This window comes from Monodelphis domestica, chromosome 5 (genome assembly GCF_027887165.1).
Source record: "Monodelphis domestica isolate mMonDom1 chromosome 5, mMonDom1.pri, whole genome shotgun sequence".
NCBI lineage: Eukaryota > Metazoa > Chordata > Mammalia > Didelphimorphia > Didelphidae > Monodelphis > Monodelphis domestica.
The window spans coordinates 22640679-22663408 of NC_077231.1; the positions used below are offsets into that span (position 1 = coordinate 22640679).

Genomic DNA, 22730 nt, shown 5'->3' on the forward strand with positions numbered 1-22730 from the left:
TTTTTCTTTGTATACCCAGCATCTAGCACAGTAGTTAACACATGGGAGTTACTAAATAAATGCCAATTGAATGAATCAATGAATCTAACTTTCCTTTCCTCTGACAAACTCCTTAATGACAGGATGAATTTAGTCCATTTTAATGTTGCCCCTCTGTTTCTATCTGCTCCAAATTTCCAAATTATTTTTCAACACACACTTACTCTCCCATCAGATTTCTCAGCATGAAACTGAAGGGTTCCAGAGGGAACTTTATTTAAGTACCAGAATGTCCTCTTTTAGACAACATGTCCAGAATATCAAGCTCAAGTTGCCAAAATGAAAAGTGGTTAATTAAAGCTTGTTCATACGTTGCAGGACTTCCTTTCAACAGAGACTGCCAAATAACCTTCAGAGTAACTGTCAATCATGTGGTAAAAGGAACAAAATCCTTGAAAAACCTTCAAAAGTACAAATAGTTGGCATGCCTAAAGGCATTTTGGTAACTGAAGGTGACATGGAAGTCCTTGTTATTTGCGTGAGTAGCATCCAAGTCTATTTAAAGAACAGCAAGGAACTTTTAGAGACTTTCAGCCATTTAAATACTGGTGGCATGCAAAAGCAATCATTAAAAAGTGTCACAAAAATGAAACTGTGAAGAAGCATTCTAGTATTTGCTAAGTGCTCAGGCTGATATCAGTTATCACTCCAAAAGGGAATAAGGACACACTTACCAAAATATAACTGAAGGAAAACCTGTGATGATCAGATTGGCCTAAATTACTAGAAAGAAAGAGAGGAAAAAAGATAAGAGAAAACAAGAAATTAAAAAAAAATATCCTCAAGTTTAGTTCTTATTTGGAGCTCTATGAATCCAGTATTTCTCTCCCCTCCTATCAGTAGTAACTATTCTGGATCTGCGCCCCTGAGAAAAAGGAGCTCCAACAAGATTGGTTCCCCATATTAGATGTGATTTCAGACTCAACTCTATTGCATAACAGTACAAATGACAACTGAATAGCAAAAGTTTTTAACCTGGAGAACATGAATTTTTAAAAATGCATATTTCGAGAGCTATATTTCAAAAGAACTGGCTTCCTTTTTAAACCCATGTATTTCATTTTCTCTCTTTAAAAGCATGATTCTTAGAAGAGGCCCATAGACTTCATCAGACCATCAAAAGGGTCTCTAATACCCCCACCAAAAAATTGGTTAAGAAGTCCTACTCTAGCCAACTGTTATTGCTGCCTACTTGGATAACATGAAATCCAGGTTTCTCTCTGCCCAACACCTGTATAATAGAAATAATGAGAGCACTGAAAAAAGAAAAAAAAATGGAAAAAATGGAAAATGGAAAAACAATATTTTGCATAAACTAGAAAATTTTATAACAAGGAGTTTATAATAGAGATAAAATTATAGGTTCAATAAAAGATGCTGTCAGATTAAGCAAAATACTACAATTAGCCTCAAAACGCTTAAATATAGTCCCAATTGTTGCAAATGAACTCTACACTAGACTCTATATATCCAAAATGAGCAGACATCCAAATGAGATGAATCAAGGTTAGAGAACATGTTAGCTAATAGGTTTATAAAACTTTTTCATACATAGATTACTGATTTCAATGGGAGTCCAAAACTAAATAGTAGTACAAGCCATTAACATGAAAACAGAGGTTAAAACAGAGATTCACTCTTGTGACTCCAGGATTAACAGTAAATGTGCAGTTCAACTCAAATGTTAATAGAAAAAGAGATGGAAGCCAGACATCATTTACAAGTCTAGATGTAAAAAAAGCTAAAAACCTATACTGTTCTGTAATCTGAGACTCATATGTGTATGAAATTGATGAGAAGCAGGTTCATTACTCAGGAATTCTGGCCTCTTTTCTCTGTACATAATTGTATCATCTTTAATAGGAAAGTCAGTTTAGAACAAGTTATAGTATTTATACTTAAAGGATAGTTGAAAATATTGATGAAATGCACATATACTCAGACAAAAATTATTTCTTAAACAACTTTCAGAAAAAATATTAGAGCTAAGAACTGAAATTACACACCACACAGACAGGAACGCAATAATTCATACATGCACCGCTAAATAATTCTCATCATCTTTACAAAGCCTGTCATTTTTTTCTTTCTGCAGAATTTCCCTATAGGCAATTTAAATATCATCTCTTGTGTGAGCTGAAGCAATGGACATAATCAATATTATAGGGAAATAAGAAAAAAAGGACAGCAGGAAGGAAATAGGAGAAGAAGAAAAGTAGGGAAAAGAAGAGAAAGCAGGGGGGGGGATTAATTTAGGGAGAGAAGGAGATGGGAAAAAAAGGGAAAGTACAAAGTGAGAAATTGAGTTACTAATATTTACTGAATGCTGTGATGTTGGAAAAGTGTCTTCCATAAAGGTTTTCAATGGCCTTCACCTCTACCCAATCTTGGGTGGTAGACATAACAGAATCATAGAATTTTAGAGTAAGAAATTACTTCAGTAATCACCTAATTAGTCAACAGTTAGATGATGCAATAGATAGAGTATTGGACTTGGAGTCTGGAAGACTTGATTTTGAATCCTGAAATCACTTAACTTCTATTTGTCTCAATTCACCAATCTGTAAAATGGGGAAGACAATTTCCATGATTATCTTGGGAATCAAATAAGATAAAGTTTGTAAATGTTTGCTTTGCAAACCTTAAAGTTCTATTTAAAGACTAGTTATTATTCCATTTCTTAAGTAAAAAGAATTCTAAGCAGAACATAGTCAAATAGAGTCAACAAATAATAAGAATCTACCCTGTTCCAGACATTGAAAGAAATGAATATATTCCTTCCCGTGATAGGGAACACTCACCACTTGAGGAAGCATGTTTCACCTTTGAGCAACTAATTATGAGGAAATATTTCATGACGCAAAGCCTAAACGAAATTATTTGTAACTTCAATCTACTATTCCTTTTTCTATCCTCCAAGAACAAATGATACAAGTTGACATCCCTCTTCCATGTCACACTATTTCAAATTATTCTTTCCCTCTCCGAGTCTTCTTTTCTCTAGGCTAAACCATCCCAATTTCTTTAAATGATTCTCATAATTACATGGACTCAAGGTCCTTTAACCTCTCTTGTTGCCTTCTTTGATAGAACCTCCAGCATATCAATGTCTCTGCTAAATTGTATCACCGAGAACTGAACACAGGACTAGAGATGTGGTCTGAATAGGGCATCATTACAGATCTATTATCTCCTTATTCCTAGCCCCTGTGTTCTTTTTTCATTCATTCATTCATTCATTCATTCATTCATTCATTCATTCATTCATTCATTCATTCATTCATCCTTTATTTTGTTAATATATTTATTAATTTATTTGTTCATCACATTAAAGTTTCCAAATGTCTCTCTCCTCCCCTCCCTTCTCTACACCAGAGTAAGCATCATTTGACCAAACAAAACAAAACAAAAAAACAAACAAACAAAACTCCATGTATATTTAAAACTAAAATGTTCTCTCTTATTCAAGTGTTAAATGTTTAGAATCATTATTGTCATCATCTCTTCCTCCTTTTTCTATGCTTTCTAATATAACCTTATTCTCTATTTGTCAAATTAATCTATTTAAACCCAAATGTAAAATATTCCAATTATTATTATTGAATTTCATTATATTAAATTCAGCCCCAAATTCTGGCTTTTGTATAGGGTTTATGGGTTGTTTGAGCATTCTCTATTTTTTATGTCTGCATGAAGTTATTAAAATTCTTAGGAGCTGATTCATATTTTGAGGAGGTGGGGCACATAGGAGCCCCCAATGTTGTACGTTAATTGCCTGTTTAGAACTTGGGGCCCTGCTAATCATATTTTGAGAACCCTAGATATAAGCAATACCAGAGCTTTATTTAGGAGATTTTCCTGTAGCAGCTACAAGTCAAGAAAAGAACCAAAAATCTGTGTGTGTGTGTGTGTGTGTGTGTGTGTGTGTTTAGGAGGAGGTAGATTATTCGATTTCTGGATTTCATTCTTTTCTTTAACATTTAATAGATTGATCTGATGAAGCCAATGTAACTTTTGTCACAATTATATTTTTGATCACACAAAATAAAATGCATAGAATTATAAAGGAAAATTAATTATATTAAAATATTATAACATAAAATATTATAACATTTAATAGATTGAAAGTGATTGGTTTTAACTCTACTTGACCAAGAAAGTGTCAATGTTGCTCTGTCTATATTTTTATGTGAAAAGACTGACAGAGAGGATAAGAATATATGTTTCTGGGGCTTGTCTGAACACCAAGTCGGGAGCAGCCCTGGGAATAAAAAGCAGCATTTATGAATTACATTTAGTAAGATCTGATTATTATCTGAAGTAAGCCACTTTTAATCTGAACTAGGTATAAAATGTTCAAGCTGGAATTATTAACAGTATCATTATCATGGTGACTGATACTCCACAAAACAGATACACAGCCACAGACTCTGACCAAAGGAGACTACATAACTAAAATACATAAGATACTTATAAAGACACCTGCTACCTCCTGATCCTTTAACTCAAATTCCTCCTAGAATTCTGCAAGGTAGTGCCACTGATAAGGTACAAAAATCACAATATGTGTTCCCCACAGTTATTTATTTCACATAGACCAAGTTGGGAAATTTGTATGGCATCCAAGTGGCATCTGTCTTTTTTTCCCCTTTAAACTCTTACCTTCTCTCTTGGAATCACTACTGTGTATTGGTTCCAAGGCAGAAGAGTGGTAAGGGCTAGGCAATGGGAGTGAAGTGACTAGCACAGGGTCATACAGTGGCATCTGGATTTCTAAAGAATAAAGATCGATTTGTAACCAATAATGGTTAACTGATACAAGATAATGGTTGTAAGGCTGTTATCCATTATAATATTAAACAATGTCAAAGGCAAGGACATTTTTTTGGTGCCAAGAGTCATTCTAAATTGATATGAGATTTGGACTCCTTGTTTGTTTCTTTTTCTTTTTTCATTTTAGGGAAATTTTAGTGGCTTTTAAAAAAGCTGTTATATGGTGCACTGAGATCAAATGGCCAACTTTGAATAAAATCTTGAACACTTCTAGTTGTACCAAGGAGCATGTTTTATTCTTCTATTACTCTCTTAGTTCTGTATTTATAGAGAAGGTTATATTGAGTTATATCTTCAAGCAATATAAGGATTTTTTTTATTCTGAATAACTCAATTAGTGGTTCTACTATTTAATTCAATTAAAAACATTTATTAATCACAAACTATATATAAAACACCAAACTAAGCAATATGTATAGAAGGAAAATATAAAATAGTTCCTGCCCCCAAGGAACTTGCTTTCTATCACAGCTGAGCTTCCTGGTCTATGAACTGATTTTTTAAACTTCTGAAACCTGTATTTCAATATGTTTGGGTTCTTTTGTAATCCTATGTATTTTAGTGTATAAATTTTAAAAACACATCTTCTAAGGAGTTCATGGGCTTCAGCACACACATATACATATATATAAAACATATAAATATGTTTGTACAAATAAGAAATGTTTATATAATATAATAACATGTATATTTGTGTTTATATGTTTATTTACACACATATCTACTTTTGATAAGCAAATGTTAACAACGTAAAAAAATAAGGAAATGCCTTCTGTAGGAGATGGTCCCTGAATGCTTAGAAGAATCAGTAGTGAGAAGGAAGTGTATTCCAGTCATGGAGGATCACTTAAGGAAATGAATGTTATATAAAAAGAACAGCTAGGACAATTTGACTGAAATGGAGTGTGAATGAAGAAATGTAACATGAAATAAAACAGAAAAGGGAGATGGGAGATAAACTTTAGAGTACATTGTTGGTTTTGAAGCTCATAGTGGAAAGATCACTGCATTTGAAGTCAAAAGACTTGGATTTGGTTCTGGGTAGGTTGCTTCCTAGCTATGTGCCTTTGAGCAAATAGTTTTCCAACTTTGAGACTCAGTTTCCTCATCTAAAAAAAGAGAGGATTAAATCTGGTTCCTTCTGACTCTAGATAAAAGTATAAGAAATATAATTAGATTTTTCATCCAGATAAAAAATCAATTTGGACCCTAAAATAAGTGATGTAAACTGAATTATTATATATAAATCATGATTCTATAGAATTGTTCTATAGAATAAATCATTAAAAAAACATCAGTTAAATTTTGTCTATAAAGAAATTATTTTAGTGATAGCAAGTTTTAATTAAAGTCTCTCTTGTCTTATTATTCTTTTGGGCCAAATATGAGTCACCTCAAAAATATGATCATGCAGGACTTTAACATGAAGTTTATTTGAAAAGAAATATACATACACATATCATACCAACATATATGTATATGTTCATATACATATGTGTACACATGCATATATACACCAATTATGTGGTATGGAGATCATAAACTATGACTCAAGAGTAGAGATTAGTCCAGTTTTGGAAGTGTACACCAGTGAAGTATAAGCACTGGCAGCTTCTTCCAAACTGAAAAGATTTCAAGTTATACCTACTGCCCAGAGATCAGTAAAGCTCAATTCATAGAAGCTTCTCACGAGGAGATTGACTACTGTGATGTGAAATTCATAGCCATGGGGGCTCAGAAAAAATACAAATTGAAATTAAGGAAAATATTATGGGATTTCATTACACTTCTTTGCTGACAGTGAATAAGAGGGAGAAAAGGGAACAAGGGATATTGAGAATAAAATAGTTTTAGATCATCAAAACCATTAATTTAATGTTTAGTACTTTGAAAATAAGATCTTTGTGCTATGAACAAGTATATAGGGAAATGAGTGCTAGACTTGGAATTAGAAAGATCCAAGTTTGAAGCCTGCCTTAGACACTCACTGGCTTTGTGACCTTGGATAAATCAGTTAATTCTCTCAGCCTCAATTTCCTCATCAATAAAATGAATATAATTATAGTACCTACTTCCCAGGGTTATTATGAAAACCAAATAAAAAATATTCATTGTAAAGCATTTATCACAATGCCTGAGACTTAGTGTCATATAAATTTAGCTATGATGATAATGATGCATTACATGGGGATATTATACACACATACCCATGTTTGAAAATTATTTTTTCATACAGATTATATGGATCCAAAATGGTCTACCTAGGAGTGGCTTAGGAGACATTAATACATACTATAGTCTACTTTATTAACCTTTATCCAAGGGGAACTTTGATCCCCCAAAGAAAGAAAGTAAAAGGTTAGGGTCAGAGGCTGGCCACTCTGCTCTCCTCAGAAAGGGAGAGTACTGGACTAGAAATATTCTATCTGCCCTTTCCATAAAATAGTTATCCTATAGGAAAGAATTTTTAGATTCTAACTGAGCTTCTGATAACCACCCCTTAATGGCAAAGGAGTCCCCCAAGCTATAAATCCCAGAGATGAGTAGTTTCTCATTAAATGCCAGTTACATAATTAACATACCAAACAAATTGCACAGACAAAAATTCATTTATCCAAATCCATAGTAAACAGAAATCAAGAAGTTAGATATATGAAAATATGTCAGAGTGAATATACTGAGAAAATCAGAAAATATACTAAATGAATGAATTCTGACATTGGGAGTAAAGTATTTCAGCTCAACTACAAGTGAAATTCCCAGATCTCATTCACCAAATAAGAAATTGCCCAAAGATTCTATTGTAGCAAATTGGTGATAGAACCCTGCTCATGTAGCAGCATCTTCCCAGAGTCTTTCTCTCTTTCCTGAGACCTCTTCCAAAAGGGTTTCTGACACAGATTATCTTCTCTCTTGAGACTAATTAATTCTACCACTCCCATGGACTTGGAGCATTGAGTAATTAATCTCTACTAATTAGGGAAGTTTTATTCAAATGGACTTTCTGTGTGGGTTTTACACACACATCCATGGTGATTTGCAAATTTTAAAGCATTATATATTAGCAATTATTATTATGACATAGATATTTATAGTTTCACTATAAGTGATGCAAGAAAATATGAAATGGAAAATAAATGGAAAGATTGCTCATAAGTTTTCCTTGGAGAGATGAATAAAGAAGTTGCTTAAATTGGCTTCACCTTGAATCCAAAATCAACAACAAAAAAATTAGTCATCTTTGCTTCTTCAGGTTCCCTTGTGCCACCCTCAATTAAGCAGTTGCCTAATCTTGTGGAGTCTACACAATATAACATCTTTTTCACCCATCCCCTTTTCTCCACTTTATACTGTCACCACTATAGTTTAGATCTTCATCTGCTCTCACCTATACGTGTGTCTCTTTAGTAATCTCTTATATTATAGACCTTTCTCTGTAGACTCAATCTTCTACAGAACTCTGCTGAGTAAAAGTCTGATCCTAACACTTCTTGGTTCAAAAATTTCTAGATGATTTTTGTTGCCTCCTCATTAAGCTAGATACAGCAATCTTTTCTTGTTTGATGTTACTCTCCTTCCTATCAGTCAAATTCTACTCCTCACCCATGCACATTCTTAGGAGTGAACAAGTTCAGAATGAAGGTATAATATTTGAAATACCAAGTGATATACCAAAAGGACTTTGGGCTACACATTCTACAGATGCAGGGATTCTAAAGTCAGAAACACCAGTAAAAGTAGAAGTTAAAGAAGGGACACCACCAAGGATACCTCAATACAAACTAAGTAAAGAAGCCATAGATGGAATCAACCCAATCATCCGATGCTTCTTGGATCAGGAAATTTTAATCCCAAGAATTTCAGAATATAATACACCAATAATACCCATAAAGAAAACAAAATGTGACTGTGAAGGAAAAGTTCAATGGAGACTGGTCCAATATTTAAGAGCAGTAAATAACTTTGTGAAAAAGTCCCGTGCAGTCATTCCAAGCCCATCTAAAATAATTTCAGAAATTCCAAGTAACTCTATATATTATACTGTCATTGATCTGTGTAGTACTTATTTAACATTCAAATTGCAAAGGAAAGCCAAAAATCTTTGCTTTCACTTGGAATGGGACTCAGGTGACATGGAGAAGATTACCTATGGGATTCTGCGATAGCGCAACAGCATTTTGCCAAATCTTGCAACAAGATTTAAAGAACATCCAATTCAAGGAAAGCAAAATTGTGCACTATGTGGATGACATTCTTCTTGCATCCCCATCTGCTAAAGTTTGTTACCAGGACAGTAAAAAACTCCTCGTAGAGCTATATAAGAAAGGCCACAAAGTTTCCAAATCAAAGCTACAATGGGTCATGCCTAAAGTGGAATACCTAGGATTTATATTGGAAAAGGGAATGAGAAAGATTTCCAAGAAAAGAGTAGAGGACATACAGAAACTTAGTGTGCCAAAGTCCAAGAAACAACTGAGAGCCTTTTTAGGAGTGACAGGTTTCTGTATACAATGGATCCCAGGCTATAGCCAAATAACAAAATGCCTTATGGACTTACCCAAAAACACAGTCACAAAACCTTTGAAACTAACAAAAGAGCATCTCCAAGTCTTGGCACAGCTCAAAGAAACAATCATAACAGCTCCAGCCTTAGGTATTCCAGACTACAACAAAGAATTCCATCTCTTTGTACTTGAAGCAAGAGGCATAGCTTCTGGAGTGTTCGTCCATACTTTAGGACCCAATTTTAGGCCAGTGGTATATTATAATACACAGCTAGAAATGATTCCCTTTTTGAGAGCAATCCCAGCCACAGCGACCATGATTCAAAAGTCATCTGATTTGGTATTAGGATCAACACTTAATGTCTACTTTTCACACCAACTAGAATCCATATTGAAGAAATGTCATTTACAAGCTTGCACACAGCAAAGACTTTCTCAATATGAAATTGTGTTACTTACTAAGCAATGAAAACATCACTTTAAAACGTTGCCAACCATTGAATCCGGCATCTTTGATTCCATATTCTGTCTCTTGCCTATATATTTAATTCATCCCCCAATTGTTTGTATTTTCATTATTTACATCTTTTAATTCCCCTCAATGGCCCCACATCTCATCTCTCTTGGAACCTCTTTCTCCATTAACGATTCAACTCAGATGCAATTCCTGAGGATTTTCCCAATTTTTCCAGTTAATTGTCTTACCTACTATACATACACAACACATAAACATATATCTCACCCAACCTGAAATTTATACATGCCTACACACACATAAACTATTTGGGTCATGGACACAGATAAGTAAGTACACAGTATATATATATATATATATATATATACATATATATATGCATCATAGGTATAATTATATGTGTGTGCATGATAGATGTATGTACACAGTACATAAGTATATATGGGTGTATTATGTGCTTATTCATCTAGGTTCATCTCCAAGCACCTCCCTTAGGGCAAGAATTATTCTGAAAACCTTTGGCCACATTAAAGAACTAAACTGAATTTAATAACATGATATCCAATAGAAATATAAATTTTGCTGTAGGGGTTAAAAAATAAAATGATAAACAGGCTCTATAACAAAAGTCATAATTAGAGAGGCCAGTTCAAAAAAAATTGGGGAGTTTGTTTAACTGCAAAACACAAATCAGGAGCATAATGCAATAGCCATAACAAACAAACAAACTCATGCAATTTTAGGCTGAATCAAGAAAGACAGAGCTTCCAAATATAAGGACATGATAGCCCCTCTGTGCTCTACATAGGCAGACCACATGTGGATCATTCTGTTCATATCTGAGTACATCAAATGAAATATATTGATATACTAGAGATTATATAGATAAGGTCAACTAATATGGTGACGGGATTTATTTTTGTTTTGTTTTGCTAATACTAATATTACTCATAGTAATTGGACTAGTAGGGGAGGAGCTCTATTACTAGCAGTACTGGTGTTTGGAATTTTGTTTGCAATATAAAGATTAATTACATTATTAGTAGATAAAATAGTCATTAGATAGGTGCTCAGTGTAGTAGTACTTCTAGTTTTATAATAACCAGTATTAGTATTAGTATCATCAAGACTAGTAATACTAGTTCTCATCACATGGGGAAAAGTTGAAGTAACTGGGAACATTTAACCTGGAGAAAATGAAACTAAGGTAGAGGAAATGAATATGATAGCAGCTGGTTTTGGGGTAGATGACCAATTCATATTAATTGGATCGAAGAGAAAAACAGGTGTAATGGGTAGAAGTTATGAAAGATGAATTTAGTCTTGATGTCATGAAACACCTCTTCAAACTTAAAACTGTTGAAAAGTAGAATGGACTGCTTTAAGAAGGTTGTCCATCAATGAGAGTCTTCTGATAGAAGCTAGACAACTACTTGTTAGTTACTTTATATTGGAGACTCTTTTCAGATATGGATTAGAATAAATTCCAGAATTTTTCTTCCAACTATTAAAATTCCTCAATTTTCTTGGTTACATTCCTACTGACTAGTGCAATGTTTGATCTTTGTAATGTTGCTTGCCAATACTATTTGAACCCAATTTTATAAGCTTAGAAACTGTTTGTATCCAGAATATTCTGACTTCAGTAACTCTCCAGGAGTGCTAGAGATGGCTACAAGGAATGATGAGTTCCCCCTGGTCCTGGGCCTTTCCAAAACATTTCTGTTTTGGGTCTCCACTCTCAGGACTTGTTTTGGGTCCATTAAAATTTGTCTTTGTTTTTCTTTCATGTGATTAATATGTGACTCCTGGGCAAAAAAAAAATCATATATAATGTAAATCTTTCATAACCTGAGCCATTCTAATTTTCCAGCTCTTTTTTTTCCTGTCCAGATGAGTTAATATATTTCTTTTTAAGGCCACTTTTGATTTGGGGATTTGTTCTCATGAAAAATAGAAGGCCATTAATAAATAGCTCATTGACAATTTTTTTAAATTAAGCTATTTCCCAAAGCATTTAGTGATTTTGTTATCAAGTATTTATGCTCATAAGCAAAAGAGACCATCATCATGATTATCACAGTCTATGTGACAACATCTATTTTAGAGAATGAAGAGGTAGTGAAATTCTATTTAAATTTGGCAAGATCTTCCAAATCATGTCAAGATTATTGATGACTCCAATATGAAGTTAATCATAAAGGAAGATGAAAATATTGGAAGTATATCACTTGGTATTAAAAATAAAAGAGGCGAAATAGTACAGATCAATCAGAAGCTACTTTGTTTATTGTGAACATTTCCTTTAAGAAGAGAGTCAGAAAGCATCAGACAGGCAATGAACACCTTTTATGAAAAAAAAAGATTAAAAGATCTATATATTAAAGAGTAAATTAACATTTACTGATTCAGACATCAGTTCCAAATGAGTTCTTGGTATGTGGTTGAAGCTTATAATTTTAACAAAAGCAAAAAATCAACACCAAATTAGAGGAAAAAGTAGAGATAAGAAAAAGACATTGTCCACTACTCCAAATGCTCTGATGTGACTGATTAATATAAGCTGTCAATTCCAAAAAATGAGAAGTGAATAAGCGTTAAGACTAATTAATGACTACTTTTTTTAGATAAGTTAGTAGAAGCATAGATTTATAGTCAGAAGAGGACTTAGATGTCATCTACTCCAACTCCATCCCCCACATTTTTTTAAATGAGGAAACTAAATTAGGTCTTCTCATGGATCAATCAGAACATAAGCACTGATCGTGCTTATATCATAGGGGGTTTTAATTGAAAATATCTTGATCAGTGTCTTGAATTCCTACATTTGGTAGCCAGCCCCTTTTCAAATGTTTGACTGCCAGATGGCATAAAGAAGACTGACTCTGAATCTGAGAGAATCTTAGATAAGGAAAACTCTTCCCCAAAAGGAGATCAGGGTTTCTAGATAAGAATTGAAGTAATTGTGTTTCAGTAAAAGATTGGAGCAAAATAAAAATAACAGGAAAATGGTGTCCTAGGAAGTTATTTTTGGATTAAAAATGAGGCTGGTTTCAGGTACCAAGACAAAAGACATGAAAAAACACTTCAAGCCAATTCTTGGGGACATGCATTTCCTGGGGAATTTTATCTCAGGATTCCCCTTGTACACTTAGATTAAAAAAGCTTCTATGATCTTTTCCCTACACACAACTGCCAATTTAGATTCTATAAGGGAGAAGAGATGAAATTCCAATGCACGAACAACCTAAAAAAGAGAAGAAAGGATGAAATAAAGAATATATTTGATATACATTTATATGTTCTATACATGGCAAGCAATATAATTGATTTATATTCCCCACTGAGAAAGAATAGCACTAGAAGTAACAAAATGCTAAGAAGAAAACATATTCTTAATAACACAGGCATCCAGCTAGACTAAAGATCTCAGTTCAAATCTGGCCTCTGATATTTACTCAGTTATGTGACACTGAATAAATCAGTTAATCATCCTCTTCTTCAGTTTCCTCCTCTGTAAAATAAGGCAACTAATAATAGCACTTTGCAAATCTTAAATTATCATGCTGGGTATTAACAATATAATACGACTTAGAAACCACAAACCAAACCTTAAAAAAATTAATTGGGGGCAATAATAGCCTAACAGAAACTGAAACCCATTGAGTTTAAATGACTTGTTGAAAGACCTAAATGCAGCAGAATCAGAATTTGAACTCAGGCCTCCTGATTTCAAACTCACAGCTCTTTAGTGAACTACTTGTTGAATTTTCTGTACCAGCTGATTTACCAATATTCCCTTCATCATGCTTTTAAAAATATTTGCTCTATATTTAGTTAAAAACTATGGCAATAATTTGGAATTGTACCTAAAGATTTATAAAATAATGCATATTCTTTGATCTAGTAATACCACTATTAAATCTCTATCCCAAAGAGATTTTTAAACATGGGAATGGACCTGCTTGTACAAAAAAAAATGTATGTAGTTGCTCTTTGTGTGGTGACAAAGAATTGGTAATTAAGTGGATGCCCATAAATTGGAGAATGGCTGAACAAATTGTGATATATGATGGTGATGGGATACTATTGTGCTGTAAGGAATGATGAACAGGATGAGATGGTTTCAGAAAGAGCTGGGAAGACTTTCCTAGACTGATGCAGAGTGTAATAAGCAGAACCAGGAAAACATTATACCCAGGAATAGCAATATTGTGGAATGATTAACTGTGATAGACCACTATTCTCAGCAACACAATGGTCCAGGACAATTCTGAAGGACTTAGGACAAAGAATGCACTCCATCTCCAAAGAATTGTTGGAATTGGAATGTAGATGGAAGCTTATGGTTTTTCTCTTGTTTATTTGGGTTTATGTTTGGGGATTTTGGTTTTATAAGACTATTCACTTATAAAAATGAACAATATGGAAATATATTTCACATGATAATGAAAAATCTGAAAAGAAACCAGGAGGCCAGCCACAGGAAGGCAGAAAGGTTGGAGGGAATTCAAGAATACCAATAAAATAAAAAAGGATAGACCCCAGGTTCTTAGCCCAGAGAAGTATTAGTTTCTCAGGTACTGTCTCCAAGCTTTATTTGCTTCAGCTCTTTCTCTATATATTTATACATGGCCCTTAATGAGGTTGCTCTGATATTTTCCCTATTGACAAGATATATAAGGCATATTATTGATACTAAAACTATTTTCAGTATTCTGGAAATCTCCCCAGTGCTTGGAATGGTTATTCCTAGGTGGTTGGAGAAAATTTTTGCAGAAGAATGTTGGACTTTACCTAGTTCTTGTAGGAGTAAGGACAATGATGGCACTGTCCTTGAACCAGTTCATTCTCAGAGGCTTAGTTTAGAATTGGAATATAGCTATTATTAATTTTCGAGTAGAGTCTTCTGGGGAATTTTACACAATATAGATATGACAAGAGATTATTATTCAAGCTAGCTGGGGCTTTGCTTCCAAAATGTTGTTTAAAGATGTTTTAATAAGTACAGATGTGTGGGTGTATATAGGGTATATATACTGTCATAATGTAGTTTTTAGCTATTAAACAGAGACACACATATATATTTGAACTTATATAAACATGTGATATATTTATATATTATTTTTGTGTACATATATATACATATTCATGTCTTCTTTACTTTTATGTTCTAGTAGCACATTATATGTATGTGTACATATATAGTATATACATGTATGTATAAAGGTATAATATATATCTAATAATAATGATATAATAGTATTACAGAAGAGTAGAGAAAATAGTCTTAAGGGTATTCAGAGTAGAATTTGAGTGAAAGGAAGTTTCACCTATAATTGACAGATGGTTTGGGAAACAGAAGGCTAAGGCCCTTGGTGGTGTGGATGTTTTTATATTTGATGCTGCTTGTTAAATTTTCTATAACTATCTGCTGTGTGAAAATTGATGCTGCTATAAATTTCAGTACCCAAATTGGCTTTTCCTAATTCTGACTCTGCATTTGATTAGCAAGGCACACCATTCTCAAAATGGCTGCAGAAAGAAATGATTTAATAAAATAAATATTTCCCCCCCTTATTTTCCCTTTTTAAACTAATTTATCCTTGGATCCTTGAGACATCCAAACTAGGCTCAAGAAAGTTGCATGTTTAAAAGGTATAATTGGAATCAACAGAGAATAGTTGTCATCTAAAACTCAAGAAAGCTGAAACCATTCAACTTTGTAAAACAATGGGCCAGAAGGAAATACTGTGGGATATTTGGAGATGAAGTATGAGACTCATACTCTTTCCCCCACAAATTGATTCTTCTAACCATTTGTCCCAACCCTGGGACCATCTTGTTCTTTAACAATCAAATGGAATAAAAAATAAATCATCCTTAATTGAAAAACAATAATGGAGGAGTAAGCCTTACATCCCTGAACATATGGGATTATTATGGAGTTTTACTGAATGACTAAACTTTTGCAGTGTTTAGAAAAGATTGAGGTTGGTGTAGGGGAAACAAGGAAAGGTCTGGTCCTTGTCCCATAGTTTATCTTAGGGAAGTTGAAGTTGGAGGGCTAGTAGCCCAGGTAAATAGAAGACCAGCTTGATGTCCAGGTGATAGCAAATTTTAACTGGAACAAAATAATTGTCATAAAAGTGTCTAAAAGAATAGAATCTGAATTAACCAGTAAATACTTGTTGTTCTTGCCAAGAGAGTACTATTTAGAAAACATTATGTAAACAGATGATGGAGAATTACAAATATTATCACCTCATAAAATAACAAAAAATGGAGAAAAAGAGTCTACAGAAAATTTGTCATGAAATCCAAGAAAACTATGGTTATGCATAGATAAAACTAAAGATGATATGTGCAATACAAAGATATCAAGGATAATGCTGATCAAAATATAACAAAGAAACAAAGATGGGAGAGTGGGAAACAATATTTCTCTATACCAAAAATCATTGTGGATAAAAGAGACAAGAAAAAAAAAGACTGATAAAAAATTGGACTAATTTATCAGTGTCTCTTTAGCAATATAATCTCATCACTGAGAGAAGCAGAATCATCAGATTTGGGTTTGAACAGGTCAGTATACAATGACCTTAAGATGAAGTTAGAAAGTATGGCTATATCTAATAAAGTATATGCTTAAAAAACTTAGAAGTGAGAAAATTCTAAATGGACTCACAAGCAACAGAAAAAGTATCTAAAATATCTACCCATATGCATACTTTCTCATCTCCATAAGATATTTATAAAATAATTTATGCACATATATAGAGTAGAATATGCAAATAATGGTCATAACAATAGGCAGGTTTTCATTTTTTAAATCAGACAACACCCTCACTTTCACATAGTTAACTAAAAAGGATAATGAACATAAGATCCCACTCTGCCTTTATCTTTTGGTGACTCAAAAAAGCATTTTACTCAGAACAAAAAAGGCTCTTCTTCAACAATGTTTCTCCCATGCATGTATTATAAACACAAGATTCCTTGAGAAACACATAGATATCTTTGATCACTGGTCCTCTAATTATTAATACTATGCAAAGCACCAAACAGGACGATATATGCTTGCCAAAAGTAGTGTCATGACAACATCCTGCAGAGAGCACAAATGGAAGAATAGATGGTAAGGTCCACCTGGTACTTCTGATATAACCAAAGAAATGTACCATCAGGAAAGGAAGCAGGGAAAAGCCATGGCTTAGAGAAACAGAATAGGATATGCATACTTAGACATACTCAGTGGAATGACTTATTTTGCTAGATTATACATATTTGTTACAAAGGAGAGATTCAACTAGAGAAATAAAGATTAGTACTTAATGATAGATATTTCTTAGAAGAGTATTAATCAAACATTATTAATGCATACAAGAGAACAAAAAAGTACAGAAAAGAATACAAATAGAGGCATTTTGTTACTGGCTCAGAAAGTTTAACACATATGTGAAAATTTATACTGTATTTTTTATCTTTTGAAATTTTTATTTAATTAATTAATTTAGAATATTTTTTCATGGTTACATGATTCATGTTCTTTCCCTCCCCTCCACCTCCCTCCCTCTCATAGTCAATGTGCAATTCCACTGAGTTTTACATGTGTCATTGATCAAGACCTATTTCCATATTATTGATATTTAATTCAATGCTTGAGAAATTTATTATTTTGTCATTATGGGGGTAACCCTTCTCCATGAATAATGAATTCCCTCAGTTGATAGTCTTCATGAGCAGCTGTGGCTAAAAATCTCTTGACTTTGTAGACAACTTTTGATGATTAGATCTCTGCAAACTCAGCTACAGGGTCCATTCAATAATCCCATAAGGATATGCAATAGATTATTCTATCCCGATAAGACCTCTAAAAACACAGTAAACCTTTTAACCCTAAAATGAAGCATATATCCAAGTCATATTGTGAAGCATAAGCATATTCTAATTTTAGAACAACATAACATCCTTTGAAAATTGCTTTACAGAATAATCAGATTTTATTAAAGCAAAAAGAGAATTAGATAGCATTCACATTAAAGATCTTGGAGACACCAAAATCATTCTTAAAGATTTATTTTGGAACCTCCAAAATATGTCAGTGTTCTACATGAAAATAATCAATGGGAAACATCTAGGGCTTATAAGTCATTTTCAATCACTAACCTTGTTAGAAATGCTGTTTCTTAGATTGATGTTTACTCTAAGGAATGGTCTGCAGGCAACTTCATTGTTTCTAAGTTCAACTGATCAGTTCTTAATAGGATTATGTAGAGTAAAACATTGATTAAACAGAGCAGATATGATTGTTATTACTATTTCCTTTCTAATATTGGAGACATGTATTTTTAAATATCTAGTAATCTAATAACAGAAAAAATTCCAACTATTCTTTTAAAATATTAAAAGAGTATGATATTAACCTTTAATTTGTCCTTTACCTTGGGATTTTGTATGGTTTGTTTAAATTATAAGTCTTCTCTATTGAATTTTAGTATTTCCTAGATATTATGGTGATGAATTATTGATTAACTTAGTATCCCTTTGGTATTTGGACATATATCTTTGACTATGTCCTCTACCTTTGCCCAAGGCTTAAATTTGAATAATGCCCAAGGTCTTTGGCCCTATCCTTCTCCACAATTCATGTTCTTAGCCATTTCATCCATTTCCTTTGCTTCAACCATCCTAGCCCTAGTTCTTCCCAAGGTTTCAATTCCACATTACTAATATCTTGCTGTATTCAGCTGAATGAATTGCTAATATGTCAAAAACAGAATTCTTCAACCACACTCTTATGCCACTTAAAAGTCTTCATTCTGCAAATTCTATGTCCGTTGATAACATTTCCCAACTCCCAATCGCCCAAGCTCAAACTCAAGAGCCATCTCTGAATTCTCCATCTTAATTCATTTCTCACATAGAATCAATCCCTTGCATTGTGTCTAATACTAAAGATGTATGTAATTAATGCTTATTCATTTGCTTAAAATGTTAATTACCAAAGCCTATCCATTTTATTAATATAATATCTTTCACATCCATCCCCTTCCAATTAAAAAATAATAATAAAAACTGTTATCTTCTGTCTTAAAATTGATACCAAGTATCTGTTCCAAGGAAGAAGAACAGTAAGGGTTAGGCAATTGGGGTTAAATAACTCTCCCAGGATCACACAATTAAGACATGTCTGAGGACACATTTGAACCCAGTTTCTCCTTTCTCTAGACCTAGCTTTCTATCCACTGAGCCACCTAACTGCCCCCAGATTCACTCTTGATGGTCTCTACGATTCCATCCAATGAACTCCACTAACTGGATCTTATGATCCCTGGTCCAGACAATTAAATTAGCCTCCCAATTAATCTTCCTGTTTCAAATTTATCATCTTTATAAGCCATCCTTCACATACTACTTAATTATATAACCTCTCTATTCAATCTCTTATTGTTAATGGTTAAAGGGGGAAAACGTTGATGTTTCTAGTTCCAGCATTCAAGAATCTCTCTCTAGAATTTAATTCCAATTTACTTTCCCACTCTCATCTCATATTTCTGATTCACTTAATGTACTTCAGGGCTATACATTCTATTTAAATTGCACTATTCATTCTATTCCATTCTTGTCCTGCCTCCTCTAATCACCATATCATATTTCCTCTAAGAATAAAATGTACTCCTTTCTTCCTTCTTTTCCACTTATTGAAAACTATCCCTTTCTTCAGGGTCCAATTTGGGTACTGCCTTTTTCTCAGATCTTCCTATTATCTGCCTCTCCTTTTACCCTGGTATTTCTACTCAGATATCTTTGCCTAAATCTTTCTTGTGCACTCATGCCCAGCTTTATATATTAATAACTCTTTTATCTTTTCCCCTTTAGATTACAAGTTATTTGATGCCAATATATGTCTAGTCTGTTTTATTCTCAGTACTTTGCAAAGTACTTTGAAGATAGGAAGCTCTTAGTCAATATTTACTGAATATATATGCATATATATGTGTGTGTGTGTGTGTGTGTGTATGTGTGTGTGTGTGTATGCATCTTACAAGGGTAAATGAGGAGGAATGTCCAGGAAATTATTAGCCAAGTGATCACATATCTCAGCCCCAAAATTGTCATCTATTGCCATAGATATATAAAAAAGACATTTGAAAAATTTTATCAGTCATCCAAAGAACTTGCAACTCATGTACCCTCACCCTACAGAATTTACTTCTGTCATCTGGGCACCAACTTCATAAGGTGATCTCCAAACAGATAAGAGATCCATTAAACCATAACCATATGTTCTGGTAAAAGGAGAGGTTAAAAAAAGGCAGTAACTGCCAATAGTAGTAACCATGGAAAACTCTAAATTGGAAAAGGAAGCAAAGAGCTATGCAATCAGTGTGAAGACCTAAAGGTCATTTCAATTGTCCTCTAAGGGAAAAATCATTAAGATTGTGCTTTTGGTTTAATGCATTGTATGATCTGTATGTCTTGGAGAGCAGGATCACTTTATTTATGAAACAGAGGTATTTCTTTTCAATAAGATTTCCAATGGAAAGTGGATTGGGGAAATAAGTTACCAAAGTAATGTTAATAAGGAGCAAAGTCTCTGTAGTTCATTATGTACTTGGACATAACTGAGAATTTTCCAATTAAGACCAACAAGTAGTAAGCTGAAAACTCCAAGGCCACAATTTATAGGAGGAAGTCACCAGCATGTAATGAGAATTTGGAGCACATATATCCACTTATAACACCTTTAATGCAAGTACACCTTCTAATGGCAAAAGCTAATGGCTCCATGAGCATGATAAATAGTGGTAAAAGAATATTCTAGCCTTGGGCCCAGAATAGGAATGACTGTAATGGCATTATGCAATTTTCACTAATACTGGCAATAGGAAATGGAGTAAGAAAGAGTTACATTGTTCTTAGTATATCAGCCAAATCAAAGACGCAGAAATTGTCTTCCAATTCAGGTTAATTTCATATTTCTCCATGATGTAATGTTGTTCTAGCCTTAATTCTACAACCCCAAGAAAAATCATGGCAGCTAATACATTCTGAGCAAAGATCTGAGGATAAAGAGAAGGTAAATTATTGTACTGGAGGTAGATGGAACAGTGGGCAGATTGCTCGACTTAAGTCTGGCCTCAGACACAGTCTAGTTGTGAGACCCTGGTCAAGTCACTTAACCTGTTTGACTCAATTTCCTCATCTGTAAAATGAGTTTGAAAAGAAAAGGTAAACCACTGCAGTATATTTGTCAAGAAAATTCCAAATAGGATCACGAAGAGGCAGACATGACTAATAATTAAACAACAACAAAGAACTATGAATAGTGACTAATTAACTAATTAGCATTTCCAAGAACAATGAAGAAAATAATCATCCTCTAAAGACTATATAAAGTAAATAAGAAGATATGACAAGAGTAGTTTGCTGATACATCAAGATTCAGTGATCCTCTGTCTTTTCTATCCATTGACAAATCATAGGTCATATATCACTGAAATAAGTCAGGTGGTTCAGGCTGATGACTGGAACAAAATCAGAAACTGGAACTTGCAGATCAACTTTTTGTTAAAAAGATTAACCATAGAATGGAAAGGATATCAGAAAAAATACATTATTGATATAATGAGGCACAGCATCCCTGACAATATGTTGGCAATGCTGGCAGTATGATTAGCCTAAAAGGGGAAATGTTCTTCTTGTAATGTCTTTGGTTTTTTCCCAGGGCCACTGGAAATCGGTATCAGTAGTTTTAGCCTTAGTTTCCTCTTGCAATTAAGTATAGAGGATGCTCTTAATAGTTTTAAAGGAAAAAAGAAGCCTAACTTTTGTGGGTTAGAGATTTCAGAGAAGCTAATTCAGACTGTGGACTTGCAAAATATTTCTCCTACCACACTTATCTGTGTTTTAGTCTTCTCTGTTGTAAACCTCAATATTTGATTTATTTGTCTAGTTTTCCTCTTCTCTCTTTTTCTTTTTCCCTTCCATTTTTGTCTTTTTTTCTTCCCTTCTTCCTTAAGAGATTTTTAACAAACCACAATATGCCACTGAAGAATGCTTTAAAATATTTCACTAAGATTCCCAAAAAAAAAAAAAAATCAAGGGGGGGTGGAGAGGAATGCACTGAGAGAAAAGGAAATGGAGAGATGGAATACGGTAAATTATCTCACCTAAAGAAGCATGAAAAGCCGTTATAATGGAGGGGAGGATGCAGGCAGGGCAAATCTTAAACTTTACTCTTATCATAACTGGCTCAGAGAGGGAATAATAACCAAGCTCATTGGGGTATGGAATCCTACCTTACCCAATAGAGAAGTAGAAAGGGAATAAGATAAGGGAAGGGGGTAGTAATGGGAGGGAGAGATAACTGGGGAGATAAAAAACAAAACATTGGTGAGTAGGGATAGAGGTAAAGGAAAAAGAGCAGGATCAAAAGGGGAAAATAAGATGAAGGGGAATACACAGTGGGTAAACTGTGAATGTGAATGGGATGAACTCACCCATAAAACAGAACAAGAGAGCAGAAAGGATTAAAAACCAAAATTCTACTATATGTTGTTTATAAGAAACGCATTTTAGACAGGGTTACATAAACAAAGTGAAAAGATAAGGAACTGGAGCAGAATTTATTGTGCAATGTCTGAAGTAAAAAAAAAAAAAAGCAGGCATAGCAATCATGATTTCAGACAAAATTAAAGCAAACATAGATCTGATTAAAAACAATAAGAAAATAAATTACCTTTTGCTAAAAGGTACTATAAATAATGAAGTAATATCAATACTAAATATATATGCACCAAATGGTATAGCCTCTAAATTTTTAAAGGAGAAATTAAAATAATTTCAGGAGGAAATAGACAGTAAAACTATAC

At 33.5% G+C, this 22730-nt stretch overlaps 1 protein-coding gene across 8 annotated transcripts in view; it reads right to left on the bottom strand.

The window, feature by feature from the left end:
• SLC16A7 (solute carrier family 16 member 7) overlaps positions 1 to 22730 on the bottom strand; it is a 269238-nt gene that overhangs the window by 198093 nt on the left and 48415 nt on the right. For 4 of the 8 annotated variants that reach the window (XM_056797695.1, XM_056797700.1, XM_056797699.1 and 1 more), the window contains exon 2: positions 714 to 762. The exons of the other annotated variants lie outside the window; for them this stretch is intronic. The gene's annotated coding sequence lies outside the window, so the exon portion shown is untranslated. The remainder of the gene's footprint in view (positions 1 to 713; positions 763 to 22730) is intronic. 8 annotated transcript variants of the gene reach the window in all.